The sequence below is a fragment of the Cydia pomonella genome, unplaced genomic scaffold, assembly GCF_033807575.1.
Source record: "Cydia pomonella isolate Wapato2018A unplaced genomic scaffold, ilCydPomo1 PGA_scaffold_56, whole genome shotgun sequence".
NCBI classification, from domain to species: domain Eukaryota; kingdom Metazoa; phylum Arthropoda; class Insecta; order Lepidoptera; family Tortricidae; genus Cydia; species Cydia pomonella.
Window position 1 is genome coordinate 30,462 of NW_026907889.1, and position 27,462 is coordinate 57,923.

At 37.2% G+C, this 27,462-nt stretch overlaps 1 long non-coding RNA gene across 1 annotated transcript; it reads right to left on the minus strand.

Annotated features, from left to right (window-relative positions):
* Positions 1–1,133: 1,133 nt before the first annotated feature.
* Positions 1,134–2,710, minus strand: LOC133534106 (uncharacterized). The gene is made up of 2 exons (XR_009801980.1): positions 2,359–2,710; positions 1,134–2,265 (listed from the first exon to the last, which is right to left on the minus strand). It is a non-coding gene; the product is annotated as an uncharacterized LOC133534106 (long non-coding RNA).
* Positions 2,711–27,462: the final 24,752 nt, after the last annotated feature.

Consider the following 27,462-nt stretch of genomic DNA (forward strand, 5'->3'; position numbering starts at 1 on the left):
GTATTTATATATCTGCTTTTTATAAACTATATTATGATACCTACTGACACTTGCAATCTCTTGTATATCAAAGAGCAAGAATGTTCAGTTAAAATGTATGTAGGTACTCACTCAATTGCCTATGTGCTCAGGTGAACCACTAACATTCGCCTGCTGAATACCTTTTTGGTAGAAATAATATAAATATGGGCTTCATGGTTGAATTAAAACATTAAATTGAATTAAATAAACCAAATATTGTAGCTCTTTAGTTGTACGCGCGTAAATAAATTGACTTTTCATATGTTAGAGATAAATATATGTTACTTTTGATGATGATAACAGTGCATGTGAATAAAAATTCCCAGCATGCTCCACCATGTCGTCAAGCTCACCATACTTATTAACCTATCGAATGAGCTAATGGTTTTACGGATACTGGAAAGCGATATGTAAATGTACTACATACCTATACGAGGCCTGGATGTTAGTGAGATGACGATATGAGTTGTGCTGGTGTCCGACTTTATTACCTACATATAACATGAGTATCACATGATTATCCACCTGGTTTCTTGAGCTTAATAGTCGCCTCCAAACCTCCCCTTATAGCGACCCCTTTCCTCACACAAAGTTTACCTTAAGTTCATATTAGCCTCACTGGATCACTGTTCACTCTGAGTACTGATAACGTTGGTCACAATATACTAGAGACACATCATTATTCTAATAACACCATAAGAACGTTCTTGACTTGATCTAAAAGCAAATATCACTGCCGCGTCGATCTGTTCGCACACAACCTCCTTTTTCCTACTGTCGTTCTCATCTACCCTCTCACCTTCCCTCAAAAAAATCCCAATAACCTCGAAGCGGTTACTTAAGTTAAACGTGACTACTAGCGCCATCTACTCCATGACGTTGGCAAATATTAGCGGGTTCGCAATACGTTGGCGACAGCTTTTGACAGGTATGTCTTTTTCATAAGGTATCATCTATGAAGCGTATTTATAGAATGTAGTAAGTATATTACTTCTGAGGCAAACTATTGGCGACTATTGTACCCTAGCTGACGGGATAGAATAATAACAAGAACTAGTTGATCCACCCATTAACTTAGTTGTTCATAAGGACGGCCAATAATAGCATCAGTATGCAAGAGAACTCTGCCAATCTTTAATGTTTAAACTTTTACTTTTAGAGAGTGAATGTTGCCATATTTCGTCGTATGCTACTATAATACACCGAACTGCATCATGAAGGGTTTACAAAAAGCACGAGGCCACATAGGTGCAATGTTACTTGTAAAATGCTACGATTTGGGTAATTCAACCGAGTCGTAATCTACACCTGTTTATACTATAATAGCCCAGGTGGGGTGAAACTTATTTTTTGTAAATATATTTAAATTACACGAGTAATGGTCATAGTTGTAAGCGCAACCAAAAGAAGAGGTCGCGCTCCCATACTACATGAGTACGGGAGCGCCTGTGTGGTGAGGACGGTGAGGTCGATAGTGGAGGTGTGTGCTCACCGAGTCGCGGGACAGCTTGGCGCGCTTGAGGTCGAAGGTGAGGCGCGCCCAGTCGGCCGCCGCCGCCTCGTCGTCCGCCACCACCATCATTTGACGCAAGAGGTATAATATAACTTTTTTATGCATAGAATTTAAAAATAATAACATACCAGTATCTACCGTCTAAAAACAAAAACTACAAATAAATTTACCGCACATACAAAATTTTATTTGTTTATTTTTTGCTTTGACCCAATAGTTTATTTATTTGGTCGGGTGCGGGGCAGTCCCAACATCATTCTGAAGATGATAGCCGAGAGGGTGGATTGTGTCTATTTATCACATTGTGGAAGATTACATTCACCCACTAGTACTGTCGAATGGTAAAGCCCGTTTAATAAATAAGGATTTTTAAAATTTAGTTTTTTAGTTTAAGAAGATATGTCTCTTGTTACACGAAATAAAAGATTTTTTTTAAAACAATTCTTGGTCGCTATACAAATTTATAATTATTTCAAAACGAATAAGGGTCTCGACAGACCATTTTTTGATAATGTTAATATTTTCTGAAACAATAGCTCCGAAAGAAAAAAATATGTTACCTCCTCTTGAACCATGGGGCCAAAAAATCTGAAAACTTATCGACTCACCCAGACGACCCCATTCCTCGTCTTCTCCACTGCTTTCACGATGCTGCTGCTCAATATTTCTCCAGCTTCTCCAACGGTTTCTAATTGGTTCTATGTTATCTGTCTCATTGCCTGAACTGAGTGCTGTTAAAGTAGACATTTAATTTGTAAACTAATATAAAAAGCGGCCAAGTGCGAGTCGGAAACCTTTTTTAATTAAAAGAGTAGTATCCTTACCCCATAGACCCATATCCAGGCTCAAATTTTCGTCCCCCTTCATTGAACGTCTGTATCTCTTAAATTTATTACCTTGGTCATTCCAAATTCTTTGCGTTCTGGTAGGTTTCATTAGAAAATAATAAATATTCTGCTCTTGCTTGCTTTGGATTCTACCCCCTGACGAATAATAACAATTCATACTATATAGAAGCAGAAAAATAAGTAAAAAAAAGTGGTATGTCTAAATATTTTAGCAGCCCAGACGAAATACCTTGCGCATCTTTATTCAACAACTTTCGATGTTAGCTTACTATGAAGTGGATCGTATGCCAGTCATGGTATAAAAAAACATCGAGTAATCAATTTTATGTACTTCAGTTTGGTGTCAGAGTAGTGTTGGTAGCTCAAGTCCTCAGAGTCTAAATCTGTTACTACGCTGAAAAAGGTAACCCAATTAACCCATTCTGTATGAAGTAAGTATATTCAAAATATACGAAAGTGAAGTATTTTATTTTGCATTCACCGCCACTATATCTTTCAAACACTATGGGTACGGTGACAGGTGTCATCTCCGCAACAAGCTTAAAACGCCATCTCGCTAAATTTTATCAAATCATTCATTATTCTGTCAGCGTACCCTTCCTGTTTGAAAAATAGTATAGATAACGAATACGATTAGGTACTTGTGGGCTGGGCTGGTATGATAAGCTGGGTTATGTAGGGACCAGAGGGCTTACCGCGAACCACGTTCGACGTGTTGCCTCTCTGTCGCATCAGCTAGCGTAGGCCCTTAAAGGTATAAGATTATGTCATGGCAGTGAAAGGGTTGAACTATGAAATACCCCACTCCACCGGTGCCGTGAAGGTTTTTCTAGTTTCATAATGCTCATTACATATTTCGTGTCTATCATGACTGCACATCGTATGATTGCAAGCTCGCTATCAAATACCTATTACTCAACTATTTGAGGATTAGTAAATGATAGGCCAGAGAGATTCATAACTAAACAAACATTGCAGTAGGTATTTACATTTGGCATTATGTCAATAGGTATAGGGACCGTGCGCGTTGGAGGGTCTGCCATCTTGTGGCCTGAATCGGAACCATAAACATGCACATGTACACGTCACGTGTTTTCTTGTGCATAGTAGGTTCTGCCATCTTGTGGGCTAAATCGGAACAAAAAACATCACATTTACGCCTCGCGCCAAAAATCTGACGGCTCCTGTGCTGCCTCCTACAGTTCATGCACGCTCCCTATAAGTTGGGCCGATTTTTATTGAAGTCAGATTTTGATAAAACTTCAATGACGCGCAGTTTTGTCAAATTTAACCTTTAATAACATTATGACATGAGTTAAGATACCTACGCATCGTCGTGAATGACACGATCTTATCTAAGTTAAATTCTGGGTGAAATAAATACGAAGTCCCAATTTGGTACAAAAAAAATAACTTAGGTACAGAGACTCAGAGGGTGATTTTGTGGAATATACAATGAAGTTGCGCCTATAGTATATAATTTGTGCAAAACAGACGGGCAAAATTCACAACGAAAAAAAAATCGGCCCAGTTGGCACCAGATGCGCTAAAAGGCAAGGAAGATTAAAGGTTTCAAACTCATGATTAATGATCGTAATTTTAAAGGCCATAGTGTTAATCTAAGGTCGTTTAATATCGAAAAACTGCCTATTTATTTATCTGAAGCAGCATTTTTAACCCCTGGTCAAAAAGAACCTACAAGATTTAAAAAAAGTGGCTGTGACATAATCGGACAGACAGACGGACATGATGAATCTATAAGGGTTCCGTTTTTTGCCATTTGGCTACGGAACCCTAAAAAGAGTCGCGGGGCCAAAGCCTCCGTAAAACAGAAAGAATAATACAGGTTATAAATAGCCGAGATTACCGAAAACCATTTTCATGTCAATGTCCCTATATTCGTAATTTTTTTCCATGCAAATGAGATCGTGTCGTGGATAATGTAGAAAAACACTGCTCTGACGTAATAAAATAACATACGTCAATAGCTTTTTATGTAATTTGTTCTTTTATAAACTGTAATTGCATTATGTGATAGACTTCATAATATCTTTATTTCTATTGTCTCTATTAATAATCAATAGATCTTTATTTGTATTCAGAAACTTTCGGGGTTACCGAAGATGACAAACGTAAGTAAATAAATAAATAAATATTATAGGACATTATTACACAAATTGACTAAGCACCACAGTAAGCTCAAGAAGGCTTGTGTTGTGGGTACTCAGGCAACGATATATATAATAGGTATATAAATACACAGAAAACACCCAAGACTCAGGAACAAATATCCGTGCTCATCACACAAATAAATACCCTTACCAGGATTTGAACCCGGGACCATCGGCTTCATAGGCAGGGTAGTGATCCATTAGGCCAGACAGGTCGTCAAGTTTGCACTGCACATTTGAAGTTTCTTTGTTACTGCACTGCTATTATGACGTCACGATAATGGCGGCTGCCTTTTTGGCGCGAACTTTATCGTTTAAGTTGTTGTAGCTGCCGTGCAGGTCAGGGTCTCGACGACTCAAATAAAACTTCGATTGATAATAAAGTGAAGTATAATCTTCCAAAAGGTACTGGTTTAGAAGCGTTCTTGCCAAAACGGTTAAATGTAGAAAGTGCGTGTTGATAGTATGGAGGATGATGAAAGAGTGATTTGCAATATTTGATCAGTACAAAAAGGTGGTTCGAAATAAACTTTTTTTTTTTAGTTTTCTGTTTTTAATTTAATTTTATTTTATTTATTAAGCACACAAAACATATCGTCATAACATTCGCATAAAGAAGAGAACGAATTAAAGCGTTACTGAGCAAGCTTGGTACAGGAATTATATATTATGTAAGATTTGCTCTTCATCGAGTTATTACTTTTAATTTAATTTAAAATATTGTTTGTTCTTTGCTATCTGCGTGAATCCACAAAAATAATATTATTCCCTAGATTTAAGAGACATTAAATACCTAAAACCTTCGAGCAACACCGGGAAGGGAGACGGCATTTGAACTATTTCCCCTCTGCCGAAGCATAGGTACAACTGTACCTAAGGCGGTGCATGTTGTGACTCGTTCATATCTTGTATTTCAGGGATAATATCGACACGGTATTAGGTAAATGAATCTTTATTTCGTCACAAATCGTATTTACTTTAAGATTAATGTTTCTTTGCATAAATATTGTATTAAGCAATAGACTACGAATTGAAAAGTTGGAATAATAGGAAAACTCACACATTACAATGTTGAAAAGATGAGATCAAGATTGTTTAGCTCAAGAATACTTTAAAGCAAAACAGGATGCTTGTTTTATTATCCTATTATAAAAGTGCCATTAGCGATGACATTCAACGGTGCAAATCATATTCGGGTAATTGAATTTTAATTTGTAGTAAGTTTCTTCATTAAGTTTATTTATGGGAGAGAAATAACCTACAAAAATAACAAATACATAATTTCATATGCAAGTCATTAAGTTGAATAACAATGTTTAAATGCTAAATTTGCTGGTCATGCTTCCATAAATATATGTCGACGACAACTCTTGAACTACATACTTTAACATTTGGCATTTCTTTTAAAATGAAATGACGGAAAAGCAGAATATTAATTTCAAAACGTGGGAAAAATGTATTCGGGTCCAAGTTACAGTTAATTTTAAATACACACCTACAATAGGTCGTATTGATTTATGGTATGGACTACAGTTCAGTCATCAGTCAAATTTATTACGGAAGAATGGATATTGTCACTATTTCTGACGAAGAAAATTATAGAACGTCGTTTAGATACAGTCAAATTAATAGTAGCGGATAGAATAATACGTGAAAAGTCGTATCTGTTACTAAAAAAACACGAATTTTGCACTAAAAATGTTTTAATAGTCGAAATTCGACGATTTATCAGAAAAAAGTTATCATAATCAGTTCTTAGCGCTAATTAATAGTATTTTTGGGCTTCCGTAGAAACGAAACCCTTATAGTTTCGTCACGTCCGTCTGTTTGTCCGTATGTCATTTTACTCGAAAACTATACGATATATTTTATTACGAATTTGGAACGTAGGTGTATTATGTGAATCGCTACTTAGTACTTTAGAAAAAAAATCAAGGGGGCACTCCATACATGCAACTAAAAGTAAAAATTCAAATAAAAGTAACATGTGGCACATCATTAGATAGGTCTTTAAAAATAACAACATTGCTAAAAACCTTTTTGATTAAATATTTTGGAAATAATCACTCCGAAAGCCAATAATAGGGTGTCCCCTCCCCTCTAACTTTTGAACTGGGAGAGCAACAAATCGGAAAATATTTAAATAATAAAAGCTTAATCATCTGATCTTCTGATTAAAACAACGCGACGAAAGTGCCACCAACATACGCTTGTTTGCTTGTACGGCTTTTTGTATTGTATGAAGGTAGGGAACCCTCCATTATGCGTGGTCCGATACGCACTTGGCCGGGTTTGTCAGTACGGATGTGCACAAAAAGAGGTACAATAACAATGATGTACGAAAATGAAACAGTTCTATATTATAACCCAAAAAAGGTAATTTTTCAGCGTTACGGTCCGTTAAACTGTGACGACTCTCGTCGTTTAACTGACCAGCCTTACTAAAAAGATGTTCGCTGGCCACATAAGCCACATCAAATGAAAATCAACCTATGACCCAACAACAACCACACCGCGAGTTTCGTCAAAATTCTATTGAGTAGCATCCGCAAAGTTCGCACGAAATTATGTCTAATTTTCCACAACAGTAATCCACCTCCGGTATCGTATTGTACTCACCTACTGCTATGCTTTTCCCCGTAAACACAAATATATTAAGTATCAAAATATCCAGTGTCATCTTCCACTCACATCAAGTTAATTTAAGTTACATCTCGATAACAATATACTGTTAATTTCTTCGTAACGGGTACACTGTTTGTTATGATACTTTGTATACTGGTTCTAAATACCCTAATGCATATGTACGTTTCGGCTTTGTCCAATGGCTAGGGACACCCTTTATATTCAAGGCTGCCTTAGTTTAAAACTAAGCGGTGAAAACGCGGTGTGTTATTGTATTGTAGCTTTAGCAGCGGTTAGGTGTTCATGTTAGAGGAGCGTCTCGGGAAGGATGCTTGTTGAGACTGCAATATACTATAGGCTTTCTAATTTCTGGATAGAACATGCTAGGCGAAATTGGTTCTTATGTTAATGGGACAAAGATAGGTTATTTTTATCTGTTACAGTCGCCATCAAATATATGGGGGCGGCCGAGGTGCCCACAAATATCTGAACACGCCTCTATTGTCAAAGTGTTAGAGTGCGTGTTCAGATATTTATGAGCATCGCTGAAGTCCCTAATGAAAATCCTCAAGTTTGTAATTAATTTTCTGGCAACCATATAGTTATCTAAAAAAGCGGTACGATATTTCAAAAACTCTGAATCTACTGCACCTTAATACGATCCTAAGTCAGCATATGCATTGCATACGTTTAATCTTTTTAATTATGCTCGTAAACTGGTACTATTAATATTATCTTCGAATCCGATACGTAATCTTTTCTGATTTTAAGTCACAAAAAGTCAGCTAGTCACAAGATTATTGGTTGTAAATAGTTGCAAACTGTACAGTAACTATACATATAAGCATTATTTTTTTAATGAAATATAATACAGTAAAGTAGAGATAATTAAATATTGGGACATTTCACGTGAAGCGGACAGGGAAAAAAAAGTGAGGTTCTGAAAATCGACCACATTCGGCCCATTTGTACTTCTAGTAGGTATGAATGTGTACGCAAAATATTTTTTTTGTATAGTGTATATTTACCAAGTTATAGGTTTCAAAAGAATTGTCGTTGATTGGTACTACAATTTTTCGAAAGTAATTTTTCGAATATAACAAATCTACTATAAAATATTTTACATAGCGATACATATTAAAAATATACTGTTCTTTTTGACAGTAAAAAAAAATTAAAAAATTAAAAAAAATTAATGGCCAAAACCGGAAGTAAACTTTTCAAACCAGAATTACAGTCACTTCGACCAATTTTTTTTTATTTTTTTTTTTCTTTCAAAATATAGCTTAAATGATAATGAAAGTACACTAGAAAATTTAAAATGGGATCTCTATTAGTTTAGGAGATACGTTGAATAATATACACCCGCGTCGCAAGGGGCGTCATATGTAGCACTTGCTTAGATCAGTTGGTGTGCGTCAAATAAATGGCTTGTATAAATTACTGTGATAAAATAGTTCAAACATAATAAAACAACATTGTTACAACACAAGAACTGTTTATTTTGTAATTTTAACAATTTTACAATGGGAATCTATGGCAGAACTGGTCCTCTTTACAAGAAGGCCTGTGGTTGTTGGAATGAAGCTGTGAAACTTTTTGGTTCCTGAAATGGTGACCGTAGACGCAAACCGGGGTTCCAAAAAAATTATCTGACGCTCTATATCATCTTTAGAACAGAAATAAATGGCGGTTTGTTTTAAAGATGATTTTGCCCATTCATATAATCGCATTGGTGTTATAATTGCTTTACTTGGAGGTAACTGTAAACTTGCACGCGCAGCTAAACGTTTCAGATTCCCCCCTAGACCATCGCATGGCCCCTTTTCGTGAGATGTTGCATGAAAATACAACTCTGCATCTGCATTAAAATCTTCTTTGTAATAAAACAGATTCACAAAGTTAAATCTATTTTTAAAATGTTGGGAAGCCCCGTCAGTTATGTATATAATTTTTGATCCAACTATCGATTTTTCTAAAAGCTTTTCATGCAACATCTCACGGAAAGGGCCATGCGATGGTCTAGGGGGGAATCTGAAACGTTTAGCTGCGCGTGCAAGTTTACAGTTACCTCCAAGTAAAGCAATTATAACACCAATGCGATTATATGAATGGGCAAAATCATCTTTAAAACAAACCGCCATTTATTTCTGTTCTAAAGATGATATAGAGCGTCAGATATTTTTTTTGGAACCCCGGTTTGCGTCTACGGTCACCATTTCAGGAACCAAAAAGTTTCACAGCTTCATTCCAACAACCACAGGCCTTCTTGTAAAGAGGACCAGTTCTGCCATAGATTCCCATTGTAAAATTGTTAAAATTACAAAATAAACAGTTCTTGTGTTGTAACAATGTTGTTTTATTATGTTTGAACTATTTTATCACAGTAATTTATACAAGCCATTTTATTTGACGCACACCAACTGATCTAAGCAAGTGCTACATATGACGCCCCTTGCGACGCGGGTGTATATTATTCCACGTATCTCCTAAACTAATAGAGATCCCATTTTAAATTTTCTAATGTACTTTCATTATCATTTAAGCTATATTTTGAAAGAAAAAAAAATAAAAAAAAATTGGTCGAAGTGACTGTAATTCTGGTTTGAAAAGTTTACTTCCGGTTTTGGCCATTAATTTTTTTTTAAATTTTTAATTTTTTTTTACTGTCAAAAAGAACAGTATATTTTTAATATGTATCGCTATGTAAAATATTTTATAGTAGATTTGTTATATTCGAAAAATTACTTTCGAAAAATTGTAGTACCAATCAACGACAATTCTTTTGAAACCTATAACTTGGTAAATATACACTATACAAAAAAATATTTTGCGTACACATTCATACCTACTAGAAGTACAAATGGGCCGAATGTGGTCGATTTTCAGAACCTCACTTTTTTTTCCCTGTCCGCTTCACGTGAAATGTCCCTATTGTATAAAACTCATAAAGAAAGGCCTAGTATATTGCAGTACTGATGTTGATTATGGTGGTATTATTTCTAGATTTCTACACAACTATTTATATTGGTTGTCTATAATAAATCCGTTCTCTAAAGGTGTCGATTATCACAAGTCACGATCATTGTCAATAAGTTTTTACAAACCTGGGTGTAAGTACACACCCAGCTGCTAGCGTGCATGCACTTTTACAGCTCGCTGCATCGATGTATTTTGACTTTTTGACAGATTTTGACGTACACATATTAGTTGATTTTTTTAATATCTATATTTTTATTATGATTTTATAAATACGCATGTATTCATATTGTGAGATTAGATTTATTTGCAGGACAAAATAATGCAATATCCATGTTATGACAAAGATACAGCTATGAGAGATAGGTCATTTAATCTCTCGAAATAATACATTATAAATATAAAATATACAGTATCGTGATCGTGCATACAAAAAGAGAAAACGTTTTTTCACTTTTGAATATTCTTCAAAAATTGCAAAACAAAAAGCGAAACCTATAAACCTAGAATATATTATGCTGAACCGCTGAAAATCAAAGTGATTTGTTAAGAAAATGTTTTCTCCCGAAATGGAATTTCATATTTATATGGTAGAGCTGTGTATAAGAAGGTTGTCCCCGTAATAAAAATTAAAAAAAAAACTTGTCGTTGTACTTGTATTTGTATTGTTTTTTGTAAAAATTGTATATTTAAACAATTGAAGAAATATATTAAACCGTTCAGATCATTTTTAATGGAATGACATTAAAACACCGCAATTTGTTTCATGTTTATTTATGAAACTTAAGTTATAAATAAACAATAATTAAACATAATAATAGGAGAATCTTAAAAAAATTATACTTCATTTTATTAAAATAAACGATATCCTAAGGGAGTTAGGCTTATTTGTGAGAGAAGGTGGGCCCCGTATAAAAATTTGTTTGGGGGCCCTTAGGAACTGTAAAGATTTCTCACAAAACCGCACGTTGGGGGCCCCCGTGGCCCGGGGGCCCCGTATAATCGATACGGCAGATACGGCGGTAGCTACGCCCCTGTACCTAATAAAAGTAACAACCACTTTTTAATCACCAACTTATGTACCTAAAACTAAGTTATTATTTACAGCTACTTTCATTCGGGAAAACGCATGTCACTCTGTTTTGGCACTTGGTTCGGGTTATAGGTTCTAATTCGAGTTTAAGTAAAATCTAACACGTTACTCCTCGCTGCACTCTTCGGCACACATAAATATTTCAAGGTACTCTAAATTTAAAATATTCTTATTTCTGAGTAGGTAATATAAAATTTTAAAAATTTAAAGTCCTGGGTTAGGATATCAACGATATTATGCCTTTAAGGGATCTCTTCCAGTTAACCTTCAATCAATTTTGTCTTAAATATTTGAAAGGATGAGGTTTACAACTTGGAAATTTCATATGCATCTTACGGGCTTCCTGCCTAGGGGCCTAATGCAAAATTAATGCAGCAAAACAAATCTACATCATAATATTCATAACATCAGAAAATAAATTAGCTAAATAATTTAAATAGCAAAACTGTTGAACCAGAGTGAAAGTGATACACGTGTGTACTGTCGCTGAGGATCGGGGAAGTTTTACGAAGTGCTGGCCAGCTCAAGTACCGTACAGCAAGATCACCAGGTATGTGCGCAGGCATTTCCTAAATCCCTTAAATCTAGGCGTCAAGCAAGTACTTTTTTTCTATTTAATATACAGTCCACTTAATAAAATCCCTCGTGGTGTCTTGAGGGCTCCCATACATATTTTCCCGCGCATATTCATTTCCGCACAAATATAGGTTTAAAGGCACTACCATATATATTTTTTGGTCCTTCGAACCGGATAGTTAACTATTTGTCATAAATATCCCGCTAACTATATGGTCATTGTGCTAACGTAACTGAAATATATTGGAATGGAGTCATTCACCCAGAGATTTTTTCTTATAACATTTTTTTAATATTCTGTGAATTGTACTTGAGTGTTTTTTATAAATAATTATTATTATTGTGTATTTTATAAATATGTCTGTGCAATAGTTACACTGGCTGTGATACCTTTAAAGTATGTATAGTCCTCTGCTAAAGTTTTATGACGTAATTAATAATTCCTGCCATAAATAAGACTGAAATTCGTTACATTTATAGTAATTTTGTCACATTTGCTAATTTTTAAAGATTTTATTTGTATTTTAAAAGTTTACATTCAAAAGTAATTCTTAAATTTAACATTCCTCTGTTATAATTTGATGGAGACGTAAGTGGGTTAAGTTGTTAGCTAAACTACTTTTAGGTTTATTAGTACAGAAGATTTAATATTGTTTCTTTTTATGAAATGACAATAAATGATGTCGTATTTATTTGTTTAAAAGTTTTGATTAATATTTTATTGTATAAGATAGCTTCGATCTACGCGCATCTTGTGCACCATACAGTTAAAAATAGACAGGAAATGAAAAAAACGCGTAAAAGTTAGGTAACAACAGGCGGTCTTATCGCTAAGAAGCGATCTCTTCCAGACAACCTTTGGGTAGCAGGAAACTATGAACTTACAACATTGAACGGGTAGTGCCGATATACATATTCGTATAATTCAACAAAATGAAGACGCAAACAATATAATACATACCTACATACCAATAAAATAAATACATATACATATACATAAATGCATTATATATTATACAATCATAAATAAAGGCAAGTTAAGGCAGCGAAAGGTAATGAGTCGTCAAAAGATTTTTGAAAACGGGAAGGGATTTAGCACGTCTAGTGTCTAATGGCAAATCATTCCACAACCGAACAGCACGAAAAGAAAAAGAGTTGCTATAAAATTTTGATGATGAAGGTGGTGGAGCAAGGAGATGCTTCTCCGCACAGCGGACCGAGGAAAGATAGTTGAAACGCTTTTTAAGATATAGAGGGGTAGAGGGGTTGAAAAGAATGTTATAAAGAAGTACAAGAATATGAGAGTTACGGCGACGACGAATAGGGAGCCACTTGAGCTGGGTATGAAATTCAGAATTAAATTTATTGAATTAAATTTTCAGAATTGAATAAAATTTATTTATACAAAACCCTTAATGTACAATACTTTCTTTAAAGCTTCGCCAAACTGCATGACAGTTTGTAGGCGAAAAGTTACACTCTTTATATTTATTTTTTATCTTACATACTAAACTTAATTATGTTATGTTATTGACTGAATGCACACCGGATCGGCGAGTGGGCCGGCATCTAGCTAATGTAAAGCCACCTCATTAGGTGCTTTTAGCCTTTTGAACGGCAAGAACACCTAAAGATGTGGTGAGAGAAAGCCGCGCGTCCCTCATGCACTGCACTAACTTTACAGCTTGCATTGCGACCAATGTATGCCGCTCACCGCCCCGCCGGTCGCGTGGGTCCAATCCACGGCCCTAGAAGACGTACTTTACATATAAACAAGAGCACGCGAGCATTTTGCGAGTTGTGTATGTGTACTTGTGTTATCTAGGCGCACAAACGGTTACAATAACAAGAAGTGTACACCGCGTGTGCAGTCCAACACGGGAGCACGGGTGCGATTCGAAAATAACGCGCTAGCGACGCATTACGACATTGATGTGAAGCTAAAGGGCTGCGGTAAATGTATGGTCCATTAATGGAGCCTGACGGTAGCTACCGGCAGCGCATGAACCATGAACTTGAAGCTCTGGTCAAACAGGATACCATTGTTAGGTTTTGCAAATCCCAGCGGCTGAGATGGGTGAGCCATCTCGAAAGGAGCTCCATAAATTATGACAAGGTGGACGCCACAACAGAAAAGGCCTAGTGTGGTAAGCCTTTTATTTTATACCATGTCGGTGGCAAACAAGCAAACGCCCCCCCCCCCCCCTGATGGTAAGCAGTCTCCGTAGCCTATGGATGCCTGCGCCTCCAGAGAAGTTACATGCGCGTTGCCGACCCTAACACTCCACACCCTCGTTGAGCTCTGGCAACCTTACTTACCGGCAGGATCACAACAATATGAGTAGGGTTTCTTGGCTGATATTTTCTGTAAGGTGGATATACTTCCCCAGTTAGGCTCTGCTCTAGATTTGGAATAACATCCGCTGTGCTGTGCCCTACCACACAACGCGAGATGTCATTCAGTTATTTGACCCAATGGTTGACTGGTAGAGAATGCCTTTTGGCATTAAGTCCGCCATTTTTGTTTTTTTTTGTTTGTGCAATAAAGTTTAAATAAACAAATAATATTCATGTAACGCGATAACGAATTCTACGTGAACGAAACCGCGGGCAATACCTATTATAGTAATACTATTATAACGTATCCCCATTTTGTTCTGGCAAACTCGATGCAGTGTTAGTTTCGACCATTGGTTTCGACGAACTATACAGGAAGATTTAGTTATTTATAAAAAATAAAGTTTTACTTTCAGGCATCACGTACGTTAGTACACTCATATCACACTAAATAGTAATGCTTAAAACTGAAATAAAAGTAAAACAAGTAAAATAGTAAATTATTAATTTTTGTTGTTCCCGTTTCCATGCACTGAGAGCTACTGCCTAAATATAATTATCGTCAGCGGAGCTGAGACTGTTAATACAGACGTCACCCACTGACAACCGACTCCAGTGCCCCTCATCCTCCCCATGAAGTCATTGCCGTAAAGGTTAAAGAGGTCCGGAGAAGTCCACCCTGGCATATCCCGCATTCTAATCTTGTTAGAACGTTATGTCTGACCATACTCTGGGGGCTAACTTTTACTATGAAGTAAACCCCGAAAACGCTAAAACATTGCTGTCTCATACGTTTCGGCGAATCATATGTCCAGCCCGATTTTGAAGAAGACGGGAGTCTAGTATAACAGCATTAAAAGCAACCTAAACCGAAGTTAAATATTTTCAGTCCAATATAGCGATAATTGGGTAGTAATGATGTTGACACAGTACGAAATGAAAACAGCGAAACGAGGAATAATTACACGAACGATATGTGTTTGCATCAGGCATTATATTTGTTTAGGGCTCGGGCTATTCAGAATAACCATAGGTTGTTGCAAATGAAGAGCTTCTGTTTAGGGCCTAAACTAAGTAAGGGGGCGTCCATTAATCGCGTCATACGTTTTTGGCTTGTTTTAGACCCCCCCCTCCCCCATGGTGATCTTTGGTGATATTTTCAGGACCCCCCCCCCCCCCCATCCAATATGACGTGTATTTTTTTCGATAACTAAAGAACAGTTTTCTAACAAATGAACCTAAGTACACGTGAAGGATAAAAATCAAACTAAATGTATACATATCTTGCACAGGATTGCCAACCGCGAAGCAAATATCCGCGCGCGAATTTTAAAAACTCTGATTTTGACAGTTTGGTTAATTGAAGGGCGGAAAACTATTATTTTTATTTTATTGACTATAATACAGTATAGCACAGATGAAAAAATGTCCGTCCCCTGTGGTGATCATTGGTGATTTTTTGCTGACCCCCTCCCCCCCCTATACAATATGACGCGATTAATGGACGCCCCCTAACTACTTGTAGATTATGCGGTCATATCAAGAATACACGCTGTATATGTATACATGTCGTCTTTCAGAATTGGTTAATATCAGTTTATCAAAGTTTATGTATGATGTATACAGCGTGCATTTTTGGTACGACCGCATAAACTTTAGAATTATCTCGATGAGTATCAGTTGCCTGTTGAAAGAAAAGTACAGTCAGCGGTCAGCGATAAAAGATTATATGGAGACAACAATATTTTCATTGCCTTTATTGTCTGTTTGAAAAATAAATTTGTGATTTCAGGTCGAACTGATGAAGCTTTAAAGGTCCTCCTTTACCTTCGCGACACGGAAACTGCGGCCAAAGAGGAATTAAAAGAGTATTCGCTCTCCGGAAACGAAGAAAAAGTAACTACGCGCGAGTTACTAAGGGATAGGATATTTTTAAAATCAGCCTGCATTGGTATTGTTTTTGGAGCCGGTTTACAGTTAGTTGGGTTTAACGCTGTTACGTAAAACGATACTCATCCCCTTCTGTGGGTGCTAGTACTACTACCGTAAGACAAAAAGCGGCCAAGTGCGAGTCGGACTCGCGCATGAAGGGTTCCGTACCATTTGAGACGTATTAAAAAAAATCTACTTGCTAGATCTTGTTCAACATTTTACCACTTTGGACACACATTTTACCACTTTGGAAGTATCTCTCGCGCAAACTATTCAGTTTAGAAAAAAATGATATTAGGAACCTAAATATCATTTTTGAAGACCTATCCATAGATACCCCACACGTATGGGTTTGATGAAAAAAATTTTTTTTAATTTTATGACGTTGTAGCGGCAAGGCGTCGACGCGCGTTAGAGTCAGCAGTTTTGGTAAAAAAAAATTGTTTTTAAATTTTATGATGACGTATTTAAAAAAAAACTACTTACTAGATCTCGTTCAAACCAATTTTCAGTGGAAGTTTGCATGACAATGTATATCATATATTTTTTTTTAGTTTTTTCATTCCACTCCAAACCCAATACTTGCATTAGGTACTGTCGGCATCAAATAGATCAGCCAAAATGGCCAATGAATATCGAAACACGTCATTATTTCTGTTAACAAAAGTGTTACGATATACACCGTGTTTTTTCAAACTCCGTTTATTTCAAGGGTGTCGTGTCTTAACCAGTCTCTATAATAGAATTCCATTTTAGACTTTGTGGCAAAATTGGCGAATTAATAAATTAGGTTTCAGAATGCACTAAACTTTATTGCTAGAAAATATATTTCTTTTGTTTGTACTTCGTCATAAATATAGGTTTTAAAGCATTTAGACTGGAGACGCCATGTCTGTCGTTTTCTGTACAAAACTGGACCCGGGTATGTCCTTAAACTACGTCCAAAAGAGAGGTGGACACTGAATATCATCTCGCTTAGTGTGGTAGGGCACAGCACAGCGGATGTCATTCCAGATCTAGAACAGAGCCCAACTGGGGAAGTACCTATACCCTAGTCATAGTGTTGTGTTCCTGCCGGTGAGTAAGGTTGCCAGAGCTCAGCGAGGGTGCGGGGTGTTAGGGTCGATGACGCGTATGTAACGCCTCTGGGGTTGCAGGCGTCTATAGGCTACGGTAACCGTTTACCATCAGACGGGCCGTATGCTTGTTTGCCACCAACGTCGTATAACTTTTTAGTATTTGTTGTTATAGCGGCAACATCTATCACGGTTCATGAGATACAGCCTGGTGACAGACGGACAGAGTCGCACCAAAAAGGTACAAAACGAAACCCTTTTGTACCTTTTTGGTACGGAACCCTAAAAATATAAGACTTACCTCCACTATCCATGTTGCTGTCTTTCAGCTTCTTCTCGGCCTGGGCCTTGTTGTCGTAGTTGAAGCAGGCTGCAACAAAACACAGTGTTTAAAACATCTTTGTCAAGAACATGGTTTAATCATTTTAATTAAGAACAACTGTGCGCGTCGGCTGCGTTCGCTTTCAACGTGCCAGTGGTAACGTAACGTTGCATGAAGATGCATGTAACTGCGTCGAAATATCGGGAGCTCATAAACAATATAAAAGGTAATCACGGTTTATATCCCGGTCGATTTAAGTCTACGTTGCATTATTATAAGAACGTATAGACCGGTACAGAAAACCAGTATTTTGTATGTATGTATGTATGTATGTATAAACTCTTTATTGTATAAATAACAAAATATAAATATGGCACAGGATAAGCAGTACAAAGGCGAACTTATCCCTTTAAGGGATTTCTTCCGGTTAACCTTTGAGTAGATAAGAGTTGATGAAGAATGGTAGACAAATATAGCACTGAGTACAATAGACTAGAGGAAAGTCAATAAAATTATAAAAGAGGGCGAAAATAAATAAAATTAAATAAATAAATAAAAAATATAGAAGTAATAGTATAACAAATATATATAATACCTATATTACGATATACAATAATTATATATTTATAGTCACAAATAAGTTAAATCTGGTCAGATAGGCACAGCTTCTTTAACTGCCCCTTAAGCGATGCTACGGACCGCGATTGCCTTAAGGAGGTAGGCAACTCATTCCAAAGCTGAACTGCTCGTACCGCAAAAGATTTACCATACGCACGAGATTTTTGATGAGGTGTTGCTAGTGCAAGATAGAAGAAGATTTTTGCGTCATGAGTTGTTGTTGTTTTGACAACAAAGCAAGGACGTGGAGTGCTAAGCGCGTAAGCGCCATGAATTTTACGGCGCTTACATTTTGGTCGCGTGTTACAGGTTGAATTGCGACAATTTTAGTATTTAGTATGACTTCACTATAGTAAAAAAAAAATGCAGAATACTTTTATTTTTTACATTATTATTTTTTGTACAGAAATGGTTAATATATGTTTTAATCTCGGCGAGAAACGGGGTTGCCGGCCGCGTATCTCTATCCTTCACGAAGCTCAGCTGCCCTACAACCCTACATTTCCCGGCCTCTATAGTAATGTACTATATTATATTTTATTATTGGTTAATGCATTATGACAGCATTTTTCAACACTTTATAACATCCCGTTCTAAGGTAACTATGTTTTATGTACTAACAGATTTTATCTAATTGGGAATGATAATAACAACTACATAGTCTCTAACATTCATATTCGCATTCGTACATTCGCATCCTGAACATTCGGATTCACATTCGTGAATGTGAAGAATATGTTCATGAAATCCCTGGTCTACGCTCACAGAGCCTAGTTTTATTTAGAACAACTAACTAATATTAGTTTCTTTTTAAAATATTAATATTAATAATTTAAACTACTATTACTCCTGTTGCCACTGATTCTACTTATAATTGACTTACCATCCTCATCATATCACCCAATATGAGCCTCATAAGTTCCAAAAGCTGACATAGGATTAAAAATTGGACACAATGTCCCACAGATCATATAAATAATAATTTAATAGAGGTATGGGCATTGTGAATGTCATCTCGCTCTGTGTGGTCTATGGGTCTATAGGCCGAGGGCGAGTCTGCTGGTCGCCCCTCCTTTCGCAGTAGGACGAGTTTCCCCGACTTCCACGGCCGAGGAAACCGCCCCTGTGCCAGGCATGCGCTGAAGAGCGCTCTCATGCGCGGCTCGAGTGGGCCCAGGGCTAGAACCCAGGCACGACCGGGGATTCCGTCGGGACCAGGGGCAGTATTTTTGGCTCTAAGCCTTAACACCGCAGCCCCCAGTTCACCTTCCGTTACTTCCGGGGCGCCATTTGCATCTTCTACCCTTCCTGTGGGGGGTGGCATGTGTGGAGATGTGTGACCTTCCCTCGTTGGGAACAGGGCGTTGACCACTTGCTCGAGGAGTTGCGGTTGTAGACTTTGCGTGAGTGGTGGTGCCCAGGGGCGAAGCTTTCGCCTCACCATCTTATACGGCCTTCCCCACGGGTCGCTGTTTAGAGTCTCCAGCATCTCCTCCTCGGCTTGGTCTTTTGCCCTGGCGATTGCCCCCTGCAGCAACTTGGTGGTACCCGAGTATGCGGCGTATAGTCGCTCCTCCTCAGGCACGTCTCGTATGCGCCGCCTCCGGCAGTGTGTATACCGGCGTCTCGCGGATACGCAGGACTCGCGTAGCTGCGCAAGTTCGGCGGACCACCAGTATACTTTTCGCCTTGGGAGAATCGGGCCGGCACGCGGCATGGCCGCGTCACACACCTCCAACATTGCACTCCCCATGGCCTCCGCTTCCGCGTCTACCACAACAGGGCCCTCGGGAATCGGTAGCCAGGCTTTCACCATGGCTGCCTCTTCAAATACTTCCCGGTCCAGTCGTTTGATTGCCCAGCGAGGGCCATTTTCTCGCCAGGGTCGCCCCAGGCCGCTCGGGTCGGCAAGTTCTGTAGGTAGGACCTTGGGCCTTACGAGATTTGGTATATTTTCTGACCATACTTGACTTTGTCAGCGATTGTTGTAAAAATATATCGTCCACGCTTGTAAAGGTTACATTGACGTAAAGATTATATCGATCTGGACTTGACAGTTGACAGTTATAAGTAAAGATTATATCGATCTGGACTTGACAGTTGACAGTATAAGTAAGTTATAATTTATAGTGGATCGTCGTAACACGAGGCTCGACGAATGTCTGTAAAGTGTCAACGTAAAAGGATCGCGAAAGTTTTTTTTGTTTGTTCTTGAAACGGAGACATTGTAAAGAAACTACATATAAAAGTTTAAGGTTTTACTATATGTATTATAATCCAACGTATGCGTTGCTATGGAGCGCGCGATGCTCGGGATATCCCTGCGAGACAGAATTCGGAATGTGGACATTCGCCAACGCACAAAAGTTACCGACATCGCGAAAAGAATTGCGAAGCCGAAGTGGGAATGGGCCGGCCATATATGTCGCAGGGATGATGACCGATGGGGCCAGCGAGTACTGTTCTGGAGACCTCGACTGGGAAGCCGATGTGACGGAAAACCACGAGCCAGATGGTCGGACGATATCAGAAAGACGGCAGGGCATGCCCTGTATCCCCTATTAAAGCAGACATTTAGTATACGTCCACTCCTTTGTCAACGGTGTGTGAATAAAATGGCATTTTGTTGTACCATTGATTCTGGACCAATTTAAATTAAGGATTGTTGAATTTGGTATGAAAATAGCTTGTTCCCTATAGAAAGCATCACGTGATCACCGGTCATCTGTCATAGAAAACGACGTGTCGGTTGTCTCGGCCCAGACCCGGGCCATTCTATCGTGAGTCATCCTTAACTTGGAGCCGTTAAAATAGAACATTCTAACGATATCAACTTTAATATTAAACTTTCCTAGTTATTTTTATTAACTATATCAAAAAAGTATAAATAGTAGTCACATACCAATGTAAACAATATGTCTAACTCCTTCTCCAGCAGCTTCTCCTTCGTGAAGGCGAATCTGGCGCATGTGATAAGCTTCGACGTACGTGTGGGCGGCCCGCGGTGCTTGGACGCGATGAAGTATGCGGCCGCAGCCTCTAGCTGCACGTTGTTTGGCACGTTGCATGTAGCCAGCACCGTGTCCAGGTACCACACCGCGGCCTGAATGGTGGCTGGGTTGCCGACTGTGCCCTAAGTTTAATTCAATTCTCAATAAAAAATATCACTATGAAACGTAATTCGTACTATTTTTCTCTATAAAACAAATACGGAGATCTATTATAGATAACGAAACAGTTATGGTATTCATAGAGCATCATTCGCTGTGAATAGGAATATAGGAGATTATAGTTAATTTTAATTAACGTAACACACATGATACTAGGGAATGCAAAAACCGGAGGTTTTTCAAAACCGGTCTTTTCTTCGGCTTAAAAAAAACCGAAACCGGTTAAAACCGGTTTCTGTTTTTAAAATCAACAATTTTTAAATTGTAAAAACGAATGCTTGTATAGTATATACACGATTTTATCACGAAATTAAAGACAGAATATCTGACTATTTTATTGTATTGTATGGGAATTGTCAAATGACTTAATGTGTACTATTGGAACAAACCAATTTTATTACATTATTTTTTTGCTTTGTTAGTTAGACACCGATGGGATAGGTCATTTTTTCTTAAATATATGATAATATCAATTTATAATTTAATGTTATTTGTCTTAAATCAAATGGCCCAATCCGAATTCTTGCTCTAATACTTAAGAGATTAGGACAATTAATAAAACCTTTAATCATTTTAACCCTTAATTTGGCAGAGACTTTGATAACACAAATTTACTGTATTTTTTTAACTATGGTATCTGCGGCTATGTAAACTAATTATAATTACAGCCCTAAATATACTTTATTCTATTGTAAGTACAAAGTTTCAGAGCAATATACCTAGTTGTTTTCAAATTAGGACGTAACTACGTTTGTATGGACAGAACCGAGCTTGCTAGAGGGGACCCTAATACAAACCAGCTTCATGCAGCAAGCTCAAACTCAAACTTACATATACTCAGACTTTACATATACTCAGACATATTATGGATGGCTTTAACCACCTGATAAAATAAGTGTCACTTTTTAACACCACGTGATGGAAAGAGACGGACACTGTTTATCACGATGTGACGTAGACAAACAGGACCATCATAATATCCGTAGTTTTATTTACTCGAATGTTCAACTCAAGTAATTCTATGGCCCATTTCCCCGGTGTCCGAGCTCAGAGTCAAGCCGGAGTGAAAGTATTGGTGACGACATCTTCTGGAATGCCGCCGGTCAAACCTGTCCGCTCCCGGGACGCACGCGCATCTTCGGAACATTGTTGCTGGTGCTTAACATCGGATTCTTGTCAACGAAGAGCTTTAAGATTTTTTTCTCGTATTTAGGTAATCTGTAAGCTAACTTAGCGGGTCAAACTCAAAACTATGTTCACGCCAAGCCAAGCCAGACCCAAAACATAAGGGCTATAAAAGTTAATTTTCTTATCACAAAAAATCCTTCGTAGGTTCGTGAGCGCATGTCTGTTCAAATACTTGTTGCTGTGATTGCTGAGAGGATGGACAGCCCTATCCTTATTCACTGGATGTCGCTGCATGCCAATCCAAACTGCAATTATACTTTTTACTAACACACTTAGCCGTAAGTCATTACTAACATAATATGGATGTTTTTGTCCGAAATAAATGTTTTCATTTCATTTTCATTTCAAAACGGTAATCTGTTTATGTACAAAAGACACACAAGAACTTAAGAGACGAAACAAATAAATGGAAATAAATAGAGCGGTAGTTTGAGAAGGAGAAGGAATTGGACTTTCTAACGGCATCTTACCAAAGCGACTGGAAAATATAAGAAGAATAGAGCTATCGAGGATACATATGATGATATGATCAATAAGGTCAATTAGAGGGAGGATCATGTTTTGGCTCGCATCGTCTTTTCCAACGGCCTAAGACGAGACGAACATTAAAAAAGTAGATGCATTAGAAGGGAAGTTTTAGATTTTTATACTTAACGAGAAAAAAAATCAGAAGAAAAGAAGTGCAGATTAATGCAGTCGAAATCAAAAAAGGTATTAATTGAGCTTTGTAATATTTACTAACTCCAAGTAACTTAAGAAACTACCACACTTTAGCGGGTCCCCAAATTCAACGGAATTATGAAAGTGAAGCCTCTGATCATCTCCGCATATTGTACTACAGCCATTCCATATTGCATGAGATTAATGCTTTATTTTTATGCGAAGGGTGTTAAAGGCTGATTTTGGCTGCCCTATATAAAAACCTACTAGGTAAGGTGGGTAACTAATTATTGGAAATTCGTTTTTTATCTTATTTGTATCCATCTCGTAAGTACTCACCCGATTACAGAGACACCTGCTCCAAAATCGGCACAATTATTATGATTACTACAGATTTCTATGCCTCTAAACCCAGTAAGTAGTATGTTAACTTACCTTTTACCTTAGTAAAACTCAGGAAGTCACAAATTCCGTATAAAAAACTAGTAGGGACAGGGATCTGAGAAATGATAGGTTTTAGTGTAGTCATTTAGCCTTACTAGGTTTTTGAACTGGCAATTAAAGCGCGGGGGGCTCATTTTCAAAAGTGGGCTTCATTAGACACTGGGCCTTACATGGATCAGGCACCTTAAAATGGGTAGTAATCTACTTCTTCACGTACATTTTTTTTATATAAAATTTAACACATTTTTGAGACTGACACACTTTGCGTTTTTAAAATTTTAAAAAGTTGACGACTGATTTGTCAGTATTTTTTAAGTTTTTGGTTTTATTTTTGCATGCGAATAAATACATATACGATACAGATGTGATTTAACATATTGAATTTCTCTTAAAACTTAGTAGTATAACGCAGGTGTCGCCTTTGTTACAACGAGGCACGCCCACATTATAAATAGTATAAAAACATAAAATACTCCGCTGGCAGAATAAAATATCCTAAGGAATAAATAGCCTATGACGACCCAGAAGACGAAAGCTTGGGAGCCTAGCTTGCGTAGAGATAAACGCGCAGGTAGGTTTTGGCTGACAATGTTTTGATGGTTGGAGGCGTCGCGCGCGTAATTGTGGACGGTGCATGGCTGCTGCAGTATTTCGCGGGCAATGTGTCCCCAGAAGTCGTTTCTATTCCACAGATTGGTCAATTCATCTTGATACTGGAAACACAAAAAATCAGCGAAATTTGAACTTATAGTGTAGTAAATAGAGTTCATATTGATTTGTTTGAAAAAAAAAATGATTTAATAAAAACATTTATTCAGTAACTTAAAGTAAACATTTCAATATCCATGCTGGTGTCTATTTTTAAGTATTCAAGATACCTGTATTAAGAGACAGTCAAAGTGGCCAAATAGTTCGGTACACCATACTAAATATATGGTGTACCGAACTATTTGGCTACTTTGGTTGCTACGAAGTATTTGACGCTGACTGTACAAGGAAATCAAAATTATACAGTGTGTATTATTAATATAACCGCAAGCGTAAACTAGACGTAGGTTTAGTGCTATAAAACGATTCTAAAATATTTTTTAAATTTATTCTCAACTACCAGAGCATAATTAATTTTTGAAAATTTTCGAGCGGCAATAGAGACCGAGCGCGTTGGAGGGTCTGCCATCTTGTGGCCTGAATCGGAACCATAAACATGCACATGTACACGTCACGTGTTTTCTTGTGCATAGTAGGTTCTGCCATCTTGTGGGCTACATCGGAACAAAAAACATCACATTTACGCCTCGCGCCAAAACTCTGACGGCTCCTGTGCTGCCTCCTACAGTTCATGCACGCTCCCTATACCTATATGTCGTACATACATCATAGGCACTTGTGACATTTGTGACGTCGCGTCAGTTTTGAGTTAAAGGCAAAGCAGTGATACATTGCTTGCTGAATTATATTATATGTAAAAATAAAAGTCGTCTGTTTTTTTATAAAACCTATGAAAGTGTATTCATTGACGTCTAAACTAACTACCCTTTGGTTATTTTTATATCAAAGCTGATTTTCTAGCGGTGGTGCATAAATATTCTTTGCCTTTTTTATAGTGTACTCTTTAATCCCACCATTCCCCGTTACTTATGTAAAAGAACGCTTTAGTTATTTAAATTCCACTCGATCCTCAAAATTTGCTTCTTTCTGTCCCTCCGTCCTCCTCAAAATTTTATAATTGTTCATTCCGTTCGGCTATGGAACTCTCTTCCTGTCGAACTACGACGCGCTCAATCCATTACATAAAATATTCAAATGTTTATTAGAAAAATTTCATCCGGAACAATAATCCTACCGATTCGTATAATAAAATAGCGAGGAACCCCCGCCATTTTGAAAATTATCATCAGCCGGGCTAGCACATTATTGGCGCGACGTTATCTCGCGGCGAGATAGACTACCCGTCCCTTTTTAATTAACACAAAAATACTCGAAGTATAACTATCTCGCCGCGAGATGTTGTCGCTCTAATCATGTGCTAGGCCTACTGAAAGAAATTCGCCTTTAACTCTGAATACAATTATATGGTTTACATATACCAAATTTCTGGACTGTTCTTCTAGAGATTTCGAGATTTAACGGCTGCAATAGTCAAAAACACAAATTGAAAAAAAAAAACCCTTTTTTGGTACTTGTACGGTTCACTCTGGCCCTGAACTTGTGGCAGTAATTAGTGAGTTTTGGTTGTCACCTGACGAAATTAACTCGATCATTACTATACCTATACCAGTACCTTGAAATAACTAATCATATTTTTTCTCCTCATCGACTGTAATGATTGAATTAAGGTTTGGTATTGCTCGAGTCATACAGTTTTTTTGGTTATGTTTAAATTATGAATGTAATTATTTAACTATGATCATTAATTTATTGCATAAGTAAACGTCAAGAAATGAATGGTGAAATTGTTAAATATTGTAGCAATATCAGGCAATAAGTGGTAAATACTCTATAAGGTGCCAATTCGTATGGCTATTACAGTAATAATCAATTTGAATACCTATTTTTAAACGTAAACAAATAAAATTAATCCGCTTGTTTAATTTATATAAGTCATTATATTGGAACAGCTGTACATACAGGATGCAGGAGATATACTGGATTTAAATAGTGCTTAGTGAAAGGTACCATTTCACGTTTTTGTGGAAGTGCTCAAATGGCTGTAATAGTTTATGTTATAAGTGTTGAATTTGTTTGGTATTTCTGGTTTATTAACTTTCATATGGTATACACTTAAGACTTTATTTACAACATTTATCAACTATTTTATTTTGTAAGGTGAGCAGGAGTGACCCTTCAAATTCCATTAAAAATTTTGTAAGTACTCGGTTCGGAAGTTCGTATATATTTGTACCTCTCGCCAATATTAAATAATAAACTAAATACGCTATTCGATTAGAACAATTAAATTATTGTCTTCTTCTTCTTGGTCCCTCAATGCTGAGGATCGTGACATCATGTCCTTCTATTGAAGTTGTCCTTGTTGTTGTTAAATTATTGTAATGTTTATGCATTTCGCCACATGCACCTAACTAATCAAACCTAGCAACAGCTGTTCTATACATCCCGTAACATTAAATCTTGTGAGAGCAATGTTTTCCAGCAGTCCGATAAAAATTTAATTTTATTATGCATGCCACATTCTCAGATTCGGGGCAAGAATCGAATAAATTATAAACCTCGGTGGAACATTAATCTCCATACAGATATCCTTAATTGACAATCCGTGTAATTACAATAATCTAATTGTTGATTTAAATCCCAAAGGGTAACAAATTTAAAAACGCAATTTACGATTTATCAGTAAGTATGTGGCCCTCCTACGTTTTAAGTAGAAACAATAAATTCATCGACACTAATTGGTGGTTTTCTCCCATTTATCAGCTCATTACATCACGGTAGCGAGAATAAAATAAAATATGTGTGCGGAGCGGTCCGTACGCCGTGGGCAGATCATTCGCATGCGATAAGCGTCAGAGCGTAGTACCATATTTATGAGACGATTATTTCGATACATATTTTTGCACTTGACTGTACATACGTAGAGTCACGTCTAAAAATACGGGATTAGATAAAGTGCCAAAACTATGTATACACGACCTTATTGCCCACATATTGAGGTCGTGTATACATATTTTTGGCACTTTGTCCGTATTGATATTTATAGACGTGACTGTACAGTTAAGGTCTTTAATCGGTAGCAAATTAGCTTGCACCTTAAATGGCTGAACAATTAAAGACCGTGACTCACGTCTGAAAATATCGATACGAAAAATGTGCCAAAAATATGTATACACTACCTAAATATATAGGCAATAAAGTCGTGTATACATATTATTGG